General features: G+C 44.4%; 2 pseudogenes; both read right to left on the minus strand.

The window, feature by feature from the left end:
- Positions 1-3,181: 3,181 nt before the first annotated feature.
- Positions 3,182-6,385, minus strand: LOC135649946 (uncharacterized; annotated as a pseudogene).
- A 3,700-nt stretch (positions 6,386-10,085) lies between these two features.
- Positions 10,086-13,289, minus strand: LOC135649947 (uncharacterized; annotated as a pseudogene).
- Between the last annotated feature and the right edge of the window lie 1,293 nt (positions 13,290-14,582).

The following is a 14,582-nucleotide window of genomic DNA, read 5'->3' on the forward strand; positions in this document are numbered from 1 at the left end:
CTCTCTCGGGTTTTAAACTAAATTAAAAGTAACCTTCCTCTGATACAAATTATTAGGATTAATACGGCACTAAGAAGGGGGGGGGGGAGTGGGGAATTAGTGCAGCAATAAAAATGATGATTGTGATTTCAAATCTTTCTGTGTTGATAAAAATATAACGAAGAAATCGTATCGAGAAGATGTCGGCTTGATGTAAATGTATAATGCAGAGTGCAGTTAAGTAATGAAAGTAAGAAGTAAGGAAAGAACACACTGGATTTATAGTGGTTCGGTTGTTGTGACCTACGTCCACTTCTGATTCCTCCTCTATCGAGGTCACCGATGTCCACTAATGGTCTTCCTTTAATGGGCAAAGACTAACCACCCTCTTATAATACTTTCTCCTTTTCACGGGTTTAGGAGACAACCCTTACAAGCCTCACACCTCACTTGAATGATCACAAGACTTAGAAAGGGAAGAGGAGGTCACTTAGCACTTTTACAACACTTTCACACCCCAACACTTTAAGAATTTTGTTCACACTTTATTACTTCTTCATGCAGAAAAGAGTGGGGTATTTATAGGCCCCAATGGCTTCAAAATTGGAGCCAAAAAGTGTCTCATCCTAGATTTCTAGGGTACTAGCGATACCACCTCCATTATTGGGTGATACTACCGTCGGCAAACTGACACTAGGCGACACCAAAACCCAGTTTAGTGATACTACTACCTAACAGAGCCTCGAAGGCTAAGCTCTAGCAGTACCACCGCTTAACTAGGCAGTACTATCACCCAGTCCACCTGGGAGGCTGAGCCTCAAGCGGTTCCACTACTACCTCCGACGGTGCCACTACCAGACTAGGCTCTAGGTCACTATTTGGGTCATCAATCTGGCCCAAACCAATCCTGAATCGGGTCCAATTGACCCCTAACTGAGTTAATGGGATTACCTCTCAATCCTAACTCAATCTAAGTTCTAATTATAACAATTAAGGTATTAACTAAGCAGTCTTTATCCGGTATGTCAAATATTCTTTCGGTGAAATCTCAACGAACTTCTGGTGAACTCTCGGTAAGCTTTTGGCGAACTCCCAACAAATTCTAGGCAAACTCTCGATGAACTCTCAGCGAACTCCCGACGAACTCTCGGCGAGCTCCTGATGAACTCTCAGCGAGCTTCCGGCACATCGTTCAAATCTTTGACATATCGTTCGATCTTTGACTCTGGCCCAACATATGTTTTGATGCCTTATTCATTATCATAGTTAATCCTGCAACACTCTTATCAATATATGGATTAGATAAATAATTTATCAATTGATTTCATCATCAAAATCCAAGATTCAACTTCTGTAACTCAAGAGTCATAGATGTTGAATCTCGAATTTTGATGATGAAGTCAATTATATATTATTTTATCTGTTGGGAAATCATGGGGGGCGACATCATATGCGCAGCGGAAGAACAAGAAAACAAAAATCCCCGATTCCCAAAAAGATGTTCGTCATCGTGCGAAGATTGGTGCGCAAAAATCCACAAAACACAAAACTGCGTATAGAGATTGTGTTACCTAGGGAGATCGTATATCCTTGTTTCCTTGCAGATCCTTAGGAGAGGGTGAAGGAGGTCAAGCGTCCTCGTCTCTAGCGGTGATCCACACAGCAGGGTTGCGACGACGCTCCTCAAATCTCCAGGCCTACTCTGAGGTGGAGAGGGAGAGGAGAATAGGAAAGGCAAGCAAAGACTCTAGCCTATGAGGCTATGAATCCCTCCTATTTATAGAGATCCCGTGTCAAACCCTAATGGGTCCTTCCCTAGTGGGTATTGGATCTGCATCCAATAAGACAAGGGCTCCGTCGGATATCTCATATCCGAACCTCTACTCATCGCAATGCCTACCATATGTGTGTGACCCTCTAGGCCCAATATCGAGCTGGCCGTGAGTCATACCTGTCAGAACTCCTTCTAACTCAGTAAATTATTATCTCTGTAATAATTCACTCGACTCATCGACTACGGACGTACTAGGCCACTACGCCGTAGTCCCCAAACGATACAGGGGAATCCAATCCATTGGACCTGTCTGTCCTCAGTTACCATGTACCTATAGTCCCTCATCCATCTAATATCCCAGAGACCGTATATCGAGCATGGTGTTGTCAGACCCATACGGTTTCTACTCGAGTCTCGCTCTAATCGGATTCTCCCGGAGAACTCTTTCTCTCTCAACCCGAATGACCCTGGCCAGGGATTTGTCTGAGCAAGAACACATGGGATATTCCTCTCATGACGCCGAGAGTGGATGATCCTCTATCGACACTCAATAGCCCTCGTAAGGTCGACTACCACTCCCAATGACCAGCTGTACTAGATTTGGGACAGCCAAACCTATAAGTCTGGTATCAAAGAGTGGAGCACTCATACAGGACATCCTTGGTGTCTCAAGTCTAAGGACCAGATACACCACTAGGACTACGGAATCGCTGTCTGACAATAAGGCATCATCAACCATCTAGCATTCCGTAAGCGGATCAATCAGTGAACTCATTCTCCAATGAGCACCTGTACTGTATCCCTAGTGTCCCTACACGAGCAGCTATGAGACCAGCTGCATCCATCATATGGACGGGTATACAGCACACCAGTCTATCCGGTTATCACGATGTCCCTCTCGAGTAACCTATGACCGGGATTATTTAGAATATGTGTTTAAAGGTGAATCGACCTCATTATCGTGATCTCATCACGATCCGATTCCCATTGCACAAATCCAAGGACATCACAATATATATATGCATTTATGCAATAGTTATAAAGTGATATATGCCAAAATATAATAAGCAAAAAGATTCTGTATCAAGTCACACGTGCCATCACTCACGTGATTGGCTTGCTGGGCACCTATAACTAGCAATCTCCCACTTGACCTAAAGCCAATCACCTATGTGTCTGATCCCCATCAGACTCCTGTGACGCTCAAAGACAATCTGAGAGAATGGCTTTGTCAGTGGATCTGCAATGTTATCTTCGGATGGAACTCTTTCCACTACTACATATCCTCGGGTTACGATCTCTCTTATAAGCTGGAACCTCCTCAGAACACTTCTAATGAGACCCGGGTTCCCTTATTTGAGTAATCACCCCATAGTTGTCGCAATATAAGGAAGTCGACTTGTCGCTATTTGTATCGACTCCCAAATTTGTGATGAACTTCTTCACCCAGACTCCCTCCTTTGCTGCATCTGATGCAGCAATGTACTCCGCCTCTATGGTCGAGTCAGCAGTGGTATCTTGCTTGGAACTCTTCCAGCACGCTGCTCCTCCATTCAAGGTGTACACATACCCTGAATTCGACTCGCTATCATCGACATCAGACTGAAAACTTGAGTCAGTGAAGCCTTCAACCTTAAGGCTATTACCTCCATATACTAGTAAAAGATCCTTAGTCCTTCTCAAGTACTTAAGGATACACTTTACTGCTTTCCAGTGCTCCAAGCCTGGATCCGCCTGATACCTGCTCGTGACACTTAGAGCATGCGCTATATCAAGCCTAGTACATAGCATGGCATACATGATAGACCCTATTGCTGAGGCATAAGGTATCATATCCATGTTTGCCCTTTGGAATTTTCCATGTCAAACCTTTTGACAATGGTTTCTATGTACCTGGACTGGGACAAGCCAAGCATCCTCTTGGATCTATCTCTATAGATTCTAATCCCCAAAATATTGGATGCTTCCCCTAAGTCCTTCATGGAGAAGTGTCTAGATAACCAAGCCTTTACTGTGGATAGCATTCCTATGTCATTCCCAATGATGAGGATGTCATCCACATATAACACCAAAAAGGTGATAGCGCTCCCACTTACCTTCCTGTACACACAAGGCTCATCTTCGTTCTTAACGAAGTCATAATATCTGATTAACTCATCAAATCTTATGTTCCAACTTCGGGAAGCTTGCTTTAGTCCATAAATGGATTTAAGCAACCTACACACTTTATCTGGGCAGTTCTTGGACACGAATCCCTCAGGTTGCATCATATACACCTCCTCCTCGAGGTTCCCATTGAGGAATGCGGTTTTCACATCCATCTGCCAAATCTCATAATCATAGTGTGCTGCAATAGCCAATAGAATTCTGATGGATTTTAGCATTGCTACGGGTGAGAAGGTTTCGTCGTAGTCAACACCTTGCCTTTGACGATACCCTTTAGCCACTAGCCTTGCTTTATAGGTCTCTACCTTTCCATCTACTCTGATCTTTTTCTTAAAGATCCATTTGCAACCGATGGGTACAATACCTTCGGGCGCATCAACTAGGTTCAAAACCTTATTGGAGTACATAGAATCCATCTCAGAATTCATGGCTTCTTGCCACTTCCCGGAGTCTATACTCATAATAGCCTCCTCATAGGTCTGAGGATCAATATCCTCAGCATCCTCTCCTCTAATATGTCCCACATATCTCTCAGGAGGATGAGATACTCTATCAGACCTGCGTAAAGTTGAAACTTGTGTATTAGGTACCTGAACAGACTCGGGCTGTAGAGTGGTGCTTGAGCTTGGTTCTCTAACTTCGCTCAACTCTATCATTCTCCCACTGTCTCCGCCAAGAATGTGTTCCTTCTCAAGGAACACTGCTCTCTTAGCTACAAAGACCTTTTGGTCCTCGAGATGATAGAAGTAATACCCACAAGTTTCCTTGGGGTATCCCACAAATATGCATCGCTCTGTCCTTGATTCTAACTTATCGGAGTTGTGTCTTTTAACGTGGGCTGGGCAGCCCCAAATCTTAACAACCTTAAGATCAAGCTTCTTCCCTTTCCATATCTCATATGGTGTAGACACTACCGACTTAGTTGGAACTCTGTTCAGAAGGTAAGCTGCGGTTTCTAGGGCATATCCCCAGAATGAGATGGGTAGGTCAGCGAAACTCATCATGGACCGTACCATATCTAATAAAGTACGATTTCTCCTTTCAGAGACACCATTGAGCTGAGGTGTGTAAGGAGGTGTCCATTAGGATAATATCCCATGGTCCTTGAGGAACTGAGTAAACTCTGTACTTAAGTACTCACCTCCTCGATCTGATCGAAGAGTTTTGATACTCTTTCCAGTCTAGTTCTCCACCTCATTCTTATACTCTCTGAATTTCTCAAAGGCCTCGGACTTGTACTTCATTAAGTACACATATCCATACCTTGAGAAATCATCAGTAAATGTAATGAAGTAGGAGTAACCTCCAATGGCATGAGTTGACATGGGTCCACATACATCACTATGTATGAGTTCCAACAACTCAGTGGCTCTCTCTCCAGTTCCACTAAATGGAGAGTTGGTCAATTTTTCACGAATGCAAGGTTCACAAGTTGCATATGACACGTAGTCGAATGGATCTAGATATCCATCATTTAGCAACTTTTGAATCCTTCTTTCATGGATGTGACCTAGCCTACAATGCCATAGGTATGTACTATTCACCTCATCTCATTTCCTCTTAGACACTTACATTCATGATATGTGGAGTAGTGTCTTGCATAAACAAACCTTTATAAAATATTCCTCTCATCAATCTCCCCTTAGCTTTGCTAGAATTTACAATAAATTGTAGATGTGATAAGCAATATTGGTATCCAATACCAATGCACTATCACAAAAATCTAACAATTGGAGATTGATCATGAATGTACTTGAAGCTTCACCAAGCTTCTTGTTTCGCCCTTTCTGCAAGGTACTCTTTGCAGTTCTTCTTCCAGTTCCCATCTTTACCACAGTGGAAGCACTGGCCTTTGTCCTTTGCTGGGTCTTTCTTAGCAACCTTTGCTTTACCTTGTTTGCCCTTGCCCTTTCCCTTCTTAAGGGACCTTTCTGCTTTCCTTTTCTTTCTGGTCTCACCAGTGTAAAGAACTGGCTTCTCTTTCTTAATAGTACTCTCTGCCTCCCTCAACATATTGAGGAGCTCTGGGAGAGTCACCTCAAGCTTGTTCATATTAAAATTCATTATGAACTGTGAAAAGGAATCTGGTAGGGACTGAAGCACAATGTCCACACACAAGTTATCCTCTAGGACCATTCCTAGACCTGTGAGTTTCTCTATCCACTCAATCATCTTTAGGACATGGTTCTGAACCGGTGTCCCCTCAGTCATCCTAGCGCGGAAAAGGCTCTTGGATATCTCATATCGTTGAGTCCTTCCCTGTTCCTCAAACAATTTGCGGACATGTAGGAGAATGGATCTGGCATCCATCTTTTCATGTTGTCTCTGTAACTCTGGAGTCATAGAGCCCAACATATAGCACTGAGCAAGAGTGGAGTCATCAATGTACTTCACGTAGCGAGCGATCTCATCCTCGCTTGCCCCTTCTTCGGGCGTAGGCATCACTGTATCAAGGATGTACACGATTTTCTCCGCTGTGAGAACAATTCTCAAGTTACGGAGCCAATCCGTATAATTTGGACCAGTGAGGCGGTTGACATCAAGTATGCCACGTAAGGGATTTGAAAGCGACATTTTCTGAAAATAAAGATGTAGCAGAAATGAATAACATGCAGATTTTGCAAGAAATAAACTATCAAGATATGGACTTCTATCTTAATATGCTCCCACTATTTTACTAACGAGTCACGCGACATCCTCAGCACGTAAAACGGAAGTCTCCGGCAGACTTCTAGTGGGGATCAGGATCCAATGAGCGTCTTAGTGTAACCTCGAGGGACTCGACCAATCACACTAAGCCTAAAAGGTAGGCAACTCTTGTCGATCACAACTCCTTGTGATTCCCGTCCTGTTCGGCCTCCGAATCACCATGGCCTCGAGGGACTCGACCAACCATGATGCTCGGTTAAGTCAACACCTTCGTTACAAGATGAGTCTGATTTGATGATATACCCTCGAGGGACTCGACCAAGCATACCATGCCCTCAGGTCACCGGTGACATCTCTATGTCGTAAGCAAGATAGTGAATCGCGATATAGGTGAGTCTCGAGGGACTCGACCAACTCAACCTACACCGGGAATCGGTTCCTACTCATAAAGATGGAAGGCCACGTGGGTCAATCTAATTGTCTCACGTTTACCGACTTAATATTATCGAGAGATGTTTCTAAAATTTGGTCTCCTAATATGACATGTCACACATATACATATTTAATATATATCTACATTGCATGCATATATATATACATATTTAGTATGTGTATAAGCAATCACATTAGATGATCATGGACCACAACCTAACATGATTAGGCCTGAGCCAGTAGGCCTAATCACTCACATCAAGATCTATGTGTGCAACGATACATCTCCATGCCCTGTGATCGTCCATCTCGTCCTCGTCGATTCCGTCGACATCTTGATGCATCTCCATGCATCACGATCGTCCGTCTCGTGGGTCCCGCTATCGCATCCACGCTCCCACTGCGCCTCCTCATGTGATTACAACTTAATCATAGGCACGCAGGCCCGACAATAAATGAGAAATATAATGGAGGCTCGCAGACCTCAATAATAATAATCACAAGTACACACATCACACGGTTCATGATCATCCGTCCACACATCATACATCACATGTATAAATAATCATAATCATGTAGGACTACTAGATAATAATAAAAATAATAATCAACTAAACCTTTTAATTAATTAATATTTTTTGAAATCAGGGACATGTAGGGAATTTCTGAATTTATAGGGGTATTTTCGTAATTTGGACAAAAGACAGAAACTGGAATTTCTCAAATTCCGAGGGGCAAAACTATCTTTTTCCCAGAAAAACCTAATGCCCTACTATCCTTTGCTGCTGTCGCCGCCGCCGCCACCCTGCTGGTGGCGGCCTATGCGGCGGGGCGAGGGCACTGCCCTCGCCTGCAAGCGGCACGCCCGCTGGCCGCTGCAGGTGGGCTCCCCCGCGGGCGTCGCTGCCTCCACAGGCGGTGCTGTCCCGCCGGGCGGCCGCCCCTGTGGGGGGGGGGGGGGGTTTCGCCCGCGGGAGCAGCGGCGGCAGGCATCGCTGCCCTACGGCAGCAGGCGCCGCTTCCTTGCAGCGGCAGGCGCCGCTGCCCTGCGGCGCCTCTGCCCGTGGGCTGCCATCCCCGCCGGCAGCAAGGCTGCTGCAAGCAGGCCGCCGGCCGGCTACTGCAGACGCAGCCCCTATACTGCCCGCCTTCGGCTGCGCTTCACGCACGCAGATCGAGGGCAGCAACTGTTGCCGCACTTTCTCGTTTTTGCGTCAACGATTTTGATTTCAAAATTCTTCCTAAACACAACACACGCAGTTCAAAACCAATCATTCGCACGAACAAACTGGCTCTGATACCACTGTTGGGAAATCATGGGGGGCGACATCATATGCGCAGCGGAAGAACAAGAAAACAAAAATCCCCGATTCCCAAAAAGATGTTCGTCATCGTGCGAAGATTGGTGCGCAAAAATCCACAAAACACAAAACTGCGTATAGAGATTGTGTTACCTAGGGAGATTGTATATCCCTGTTTCCTTGCAGATCCTTAGGAGAGGGTGAAGGAGGTCAAGCGTCCTCCTCTCTAGCGGTGATCCACACAGCAGGGTTGCGACGACGCTCCTCAAATCTCCAGGCCTACTCTGAGGTGGAGAGGGAGAGGAGAATAGGAAAGGCAAGCAAAGACACTAGCCTATGAGGCTATGAATCCCTCCTATTTATAGAGATCCCGTGTCAAACCCTAATGGGTCCTTCCCTAGTGGGTATTGGATCTGCATCCAATAAGACAAGGGCTCCGTCGGATATCTCATATTCGACCCTCTACTCATCGCAATGCCTACCATATGTGTGTGACCCTCTAGGCCCAATATCGAGCTGGCCGTGAGTCATACCTGTCAGAACTCCTTCTAACTCAGTGAATTATTATCTTTGTAATAATTCACTCGACTCATCGACTACGGACGTACTAGGCCACTACGCCGTAGTCCCCAGACGATACAGGGGAATCCAATCCATTGGACCTGTCTGTCCTCAGTTACCATGTACCTATAGTCTCTCATCCATCTAATATCCCAGAGACCGTATATCGAGCATGGTGTTGTCAGACCCATACGGTTTCTACTCGAGTCTCGCTCTAATCGGATTCTCCCGGAGAACTCTTTCTCTCTCAACCCGAATGACCCTGGCCAGGGATTTGTCTGAGCAAGAACACATGGGATATACCTCTCATGACGCCGAGAGTGGATGATCCTCTATCGACACTCAATAGCCCTCGTAAGGTCGACTACCACTCCCAATGACCAGTTGTACTAGATCTGGGACAGCCAAACCTATAAGTCTGGTATCAAAGAGTGGAGCACTCATACAGGACATCCTTGGTGTCTCAAGTCTAAGGACCAGATACACCACTAGGACTACGGAATCGCTGTCTGACAATAAGGCATCATCAACCATCCAGCATTCCGTAAGCGGATCAATCAGTGAACTCATTCTCCAATGAGCACCTGTACTGTATCCCTAGTGTCCCTACACGAGCAGCTATGAGACCAGTTGCATCCATCATATGGACGGGTATACAGCACACCAGTCTATCCGGTTATCACGATGTCCCTCTCGAGTAACCTATGACGGGGATTATTTAGGATATGTGTTTAAAGGTGAATCGATCTCATTATCGTGATCTCATCACGATCCGATTCCCATTGCACAAATCCAAGGACATCACAATATATATATGCATTTATGCAATAGTTATAAAGTGATATATGCCAAAATATAATAAGCAAAAAGATTTTGTATCAAGTCACACGTGCCATCACTCACGTGATTGGCTTGCTGGGCACCTATGACTAGCAATCTCCCACTTGACCTAAAGCCAATCACCTATGTGTCTGATCCCCATCAGACTCCTGTGACGCTCAAAGACAATCTGAGAGAATGGCTTTGTCAGTGGATCTGCAATGTTATCTTCGGATGGAACTCTTTCCACTACTACATATCCTCGGGTTACGATCTCTCTTATAAGCTGGAACCTCCTCAGAACACTTCTAATGAGACCCGGGTTCCCTTATTTGAGTAATCACCCCATAGTTGTCGCAATATAAGGAAGTCGACTTGTCGCTATTTGTATCGACTCCCAAATTTGTGATGAACTTCTTCACCCAGACTCCCTCCTTTGCTGCATCTGATGCAGCAATGTACTCCGCCTCTATGGTCGAGTCAGCAGTGGTATCTTGCTTGGAACTCTTCCAGCACGCTGCTCCTCCATTCAAGGTGTACACATACCCTGAATTCGACTCGCTATCATCGACATCAGACTGAAAACTTGAGTCAGTGAAGCCTTCAACCTTAAGGCTATTACCTCCATATACTAGTAAAAGATCCTTAGTCCTTCTCAAGTACTTAAGGATACACTTTACTGCTTTCCAGTGCTCCAAGCCTGGATCCGCCTGATACCTGCTCGTGACACTTAGAGCATGCGCTATATCAAGCCTAGTACATAGCATGGCATACATGATAGACCCTATTGCTGAGGCATAAGGTATCATATCCATGTTTGCCCTTTGGAATTTTCCATGTCAAACCTTTTGACAATGGTTTCTATGTACCTGGACTGGGACAAGCCAAGCATCCTCTTGGATCTATCTCTATAGATTCTAATCCCCAAAATATTGGATGCTTCCCCTAAGTCCTTCATGGAGAAGTGTCTAGATAACCAAGCCTTTACTGTGGATAGCATTCCTATGTCATTCCCAATGATGAGGATGTCATCCACATATAACACCAAAAAGGTGATAGCGCTCCCACTTACCTTCCTGTACACACAAGGCTCATCTTCGTTCTTAACGAAGTCATAAGATCTGATTGACTCATCAAATCTTATGTTCCAACTTCGGGAAGCTTGCTTTAGTCCATAAATGGATTTAAGCAACCTACACACTTTATCTGGGCAGTTCTTGGACACGAATCCCTCAGGTTGCATCATATACACCTCCTCCTCGAGGTTCCCATTGAGGAATGCGGTTTTCACATCCATCTGCCAAATCTCATAATCATAGTGTGCTGCAATAGCCAATAGAATTCTGATGGATTTTAGCATTGCTACGGGTGAGAAGGTTTCGTCGTAGTCAACACCTTGCCTTTGACGATACCCTTTAGCCACTAGCCTTGCTTTATAGGTCTCTACCTTTCCATCTACTCCGATCTTTTTCTTAAAGATCCATTTGCAACCGATGGGTACAATACCTTCGGGCGCATCAACTAGGTTCAAAACCTTATTGGAGTACATAGAATCCATCTCAGAATTCATGGCTTCTTGCCACTTCCCGGAGTCTATACTCATAATAGCCTCCTCATAGGTCTGAGGATCAATATCCTCAGCATCCTCTCCTCTAATATGTCCAACATATCTCTCAGGAGGATGAGATACTCTATCAGACCTACGTAAAGTTGAAACTTGTGTATTAGGTACCTGAACAGACTCGGGCTGTAGAGTGGTGCTTGAGCTTGGTTCTCTAACTTCGCTCAACTCTATCATTCTCCCGCTGTCTCCGCCAAGAATGTGTTCCTTCTCAAGGTACACTGCTCTCTTAGCTACAAAGACCTTTTGGTCCTCGAGATGATAGAAGTAATACCCACAAGTTTCCTTGGGGTATCCCACAAATATGCATCGCTCTGTCCTTGATTCTAACTTATCGGAGTTGTGTCTTTTAACGTGGGCTGGGCAGCCCCAAATCTTAACAACCTTAAGATCAAGCTTCTTCCCTTTCCATATCTCATATGGTGTAGACACTACCGACTTAGTTGGAACTCTGTTCAGAAGGTAAGCTGCGGTTTCTAGGGCATATCCCCAGAATGAGATGGGTAGGTCAGCGAAACTCATCATGGACCGTACCATATCTAATAAAGTACGATTTCTCCTTTCAGAGACACCATTGAGCTGAGGTGTGTAAGGAGGTGTCCATTAGGATAATATCCCATGGTCCTTGAGGAACTGAGTAAACTCTGTACTTAAGTACTCACCTCCTCGATCTGATCGAAGAGTTTTGATACTCTTTCCAGTCTAGTTCTCCACCTCTTTCTTATACTCTCTGAATTTCTCAAAGGCCTCGGAGTTGTACTTCATTAAGTACACATATCCATACCTTGAGAAATCATCAGTAAATGTAATGAAGTAGGAGTAACCTCCAATGGCATGAGTTGACATGGGTCCACATACATCACTATGTATGAGTTCCAACAACTTAGTGGCTCTCTCTCCAGTTCCACTAAATGGAGAGTTGGTCAATTTTCCACGAATGCAAGGTTCACAAGTTGCATATGACACGTAGTCGAATGGATATAGATATCCATCATTTAGCAACTTTTGAATCCTTCTTTCATGGATGTGACCTAGCCTACAATGCCATAGGTATGCACTATTCACCTCATCTCGTTTCCTCTTAGACACTTACATTCATGATATGTGGAGTAGTGTCTTGCATAAACAAACCTTTATGCAATATTCCTCTCATCAATCTCCCCTTAGCTTTGCTAGAATTTACAATAAATTGTAGATGTGATAAGCAATATTGGTATCCAATACCAATGCACTATCACAAAAATCTAACAATTGGAGATTGATCATGAATGTACTTGAAGCTTCACCAAGCTTCTTGTTTCGCCCTTTCTGCAAGGTACTCTTTGCAGTTCTTCTTCCAGTTCCCATCTTTACCACAGTGGAAGCACTGGCCTTTGTCCTTTGCTGGGTCTTTCTTAGCAACCTTTGCTTTACCTTGTTTGCCCTTGCCCTTTCCCTTCTTAAGGGACCTTTCTGCTTTCCTTTTCTTTCTGGTCTCACCAGTGTAAAGAACTGGCTTCTCTTTCTTAATAGTACTCTCTGCCTCCCTCAACATATTGAGGAGCTCTGGGAGAGTCACCTCAAGCTTGTTCATATTAAAATTCATTATGAACTGTGAAAAGGAATCTGGTAGGGACTGAAGCATAATGTCCACACACAAGTTATCCTCTAGGACCATTCCTAGACCTGTGAGTTTCTCTATCCACTCAATCATCTTTAGGACATGGTTCTGAACCGGTGTCCCCTCAGTCATCCTAGCGCGGAAAAGGCTCTTGGATATCTCATATCGTTGAGTCCTTCCCTGTTCCTCAAACAATTTACGGACATATAGGAGAATGGATCTGGCATCCATCTTTTCATGTTGTCTCTGTAACTCTGGAGTCATAGAGCCCAACATATAGCACTGAGCAAGAGTGGAGTCATCAATGTACTTCACGTAGCGAGCGATCTCATCCTCGCTTGCCCCTTCTTCGGGCGTAGGCATCACTGTATCAAGGATGTACACGATTTTCTCCGCTGTGAGAACAATTCTCAAGTTACGGAGCCAATCCGTATAATTTGGACCAGTGAGGCGGTTGACATCAAGTATGCCATGTAAGGGATTTGAAAGCGACATTTTCTGAAAATAAAGATGTAGCAGAAATGAATAACATGCAGATTTTGCAAGAAATAAACTATCAAGATATGGACTTCTATCTTAATATGCTCCCACTATTTTACTAACGAGTCACGCGACATCCTCAGCACGTAAAACGGAAGTCTCTGGCAGACTTCTAGTGGGGATCAGGATCCAATGAGCGTCTTAGTGTAACCTCGAGGGACTCGACCAATCACACTAAGCCTAAAAGGTAGGCAACTCTTACCGATCACAACTCCTTGTGATTCCCATCCTGTTCGGCCTCCGAATCACCATGGCCTCGAGGGACTCGACCAACCATGATGCTCGGTTAAGTCAACACCTTCGTTACAAGATGAGTCTGATTTGATGATATACCCTCGAGGGACTCGACCAAGCATACCATGCCCTCAGGTCACCGGTGACATCTCTATGTCGTAAGCAAGATAGCGAATCGCGATATAGGTGAGTCTCGAGGGACTCGACCAACTCAACCTACACCGGGAATCGGTTCCTACTCATAACGATGGAAGGCCACGTGGGTCAATCTAATTGTCTCACGTTTACCGACTTAATATTATCAGAGATGTTTCTAAAATTTGGTCTCCTAATATGACATGTCACACATATACATATTTAATATATATCTACATCGCTTGCATATATATATACATATCTATTATGTATATAAGCAATCACATCAGATGATCATGGACCACAACCTAACATGATTAGGCCCGAGCCAGTAGGCCTAATCACTCACATCAAGATCTATGTGTGCAACGGTGCATCTCCATGCCCTGTGATCGTCCATCTCGTCCTCGTCGATTCCGTCGACATCTTGATGCATCTCCATGCATCACGATCGTCCGTCTCGTGGGTCCCGCTATCGCATCCACGCTCCCGCTGCGCCTCCTCATATGATTACAACTTAATCATAGGCACGCAGGCCCGACAATAAACGAGAAATATAATGGAGGCTCGCAGACCTCAATAATAATAATCACAAGTACACACATCACACGGTCCATGATCATCCGTCCACACATCATACATCACATGTATAAATAATCATAATCATGTAGGACTACTAGATAATAATAAAAATAATAATCAACTAAACCTTTTATTTAATTAATATTTTTTTAAATCAGGGACATGTAGGGAATTTCTGAATTTATAGGG

This window comes from Musa acuminata, chromosome BXJ3-9 (assembly GCF_036884655.1).
Source record: "Musa acuminata AAA Group cultivar baxijiao chromosome BXJ3-9, Cavendish_Baxijiao_AAA, whole genome shotgun sequence".
Taxonomy (NCBI): Eukaryota; Viridiplantae; Streptophyta; class Magnoliopsida; order Zingiberales; family Musaceae; genus Musa; species Musa acuminata.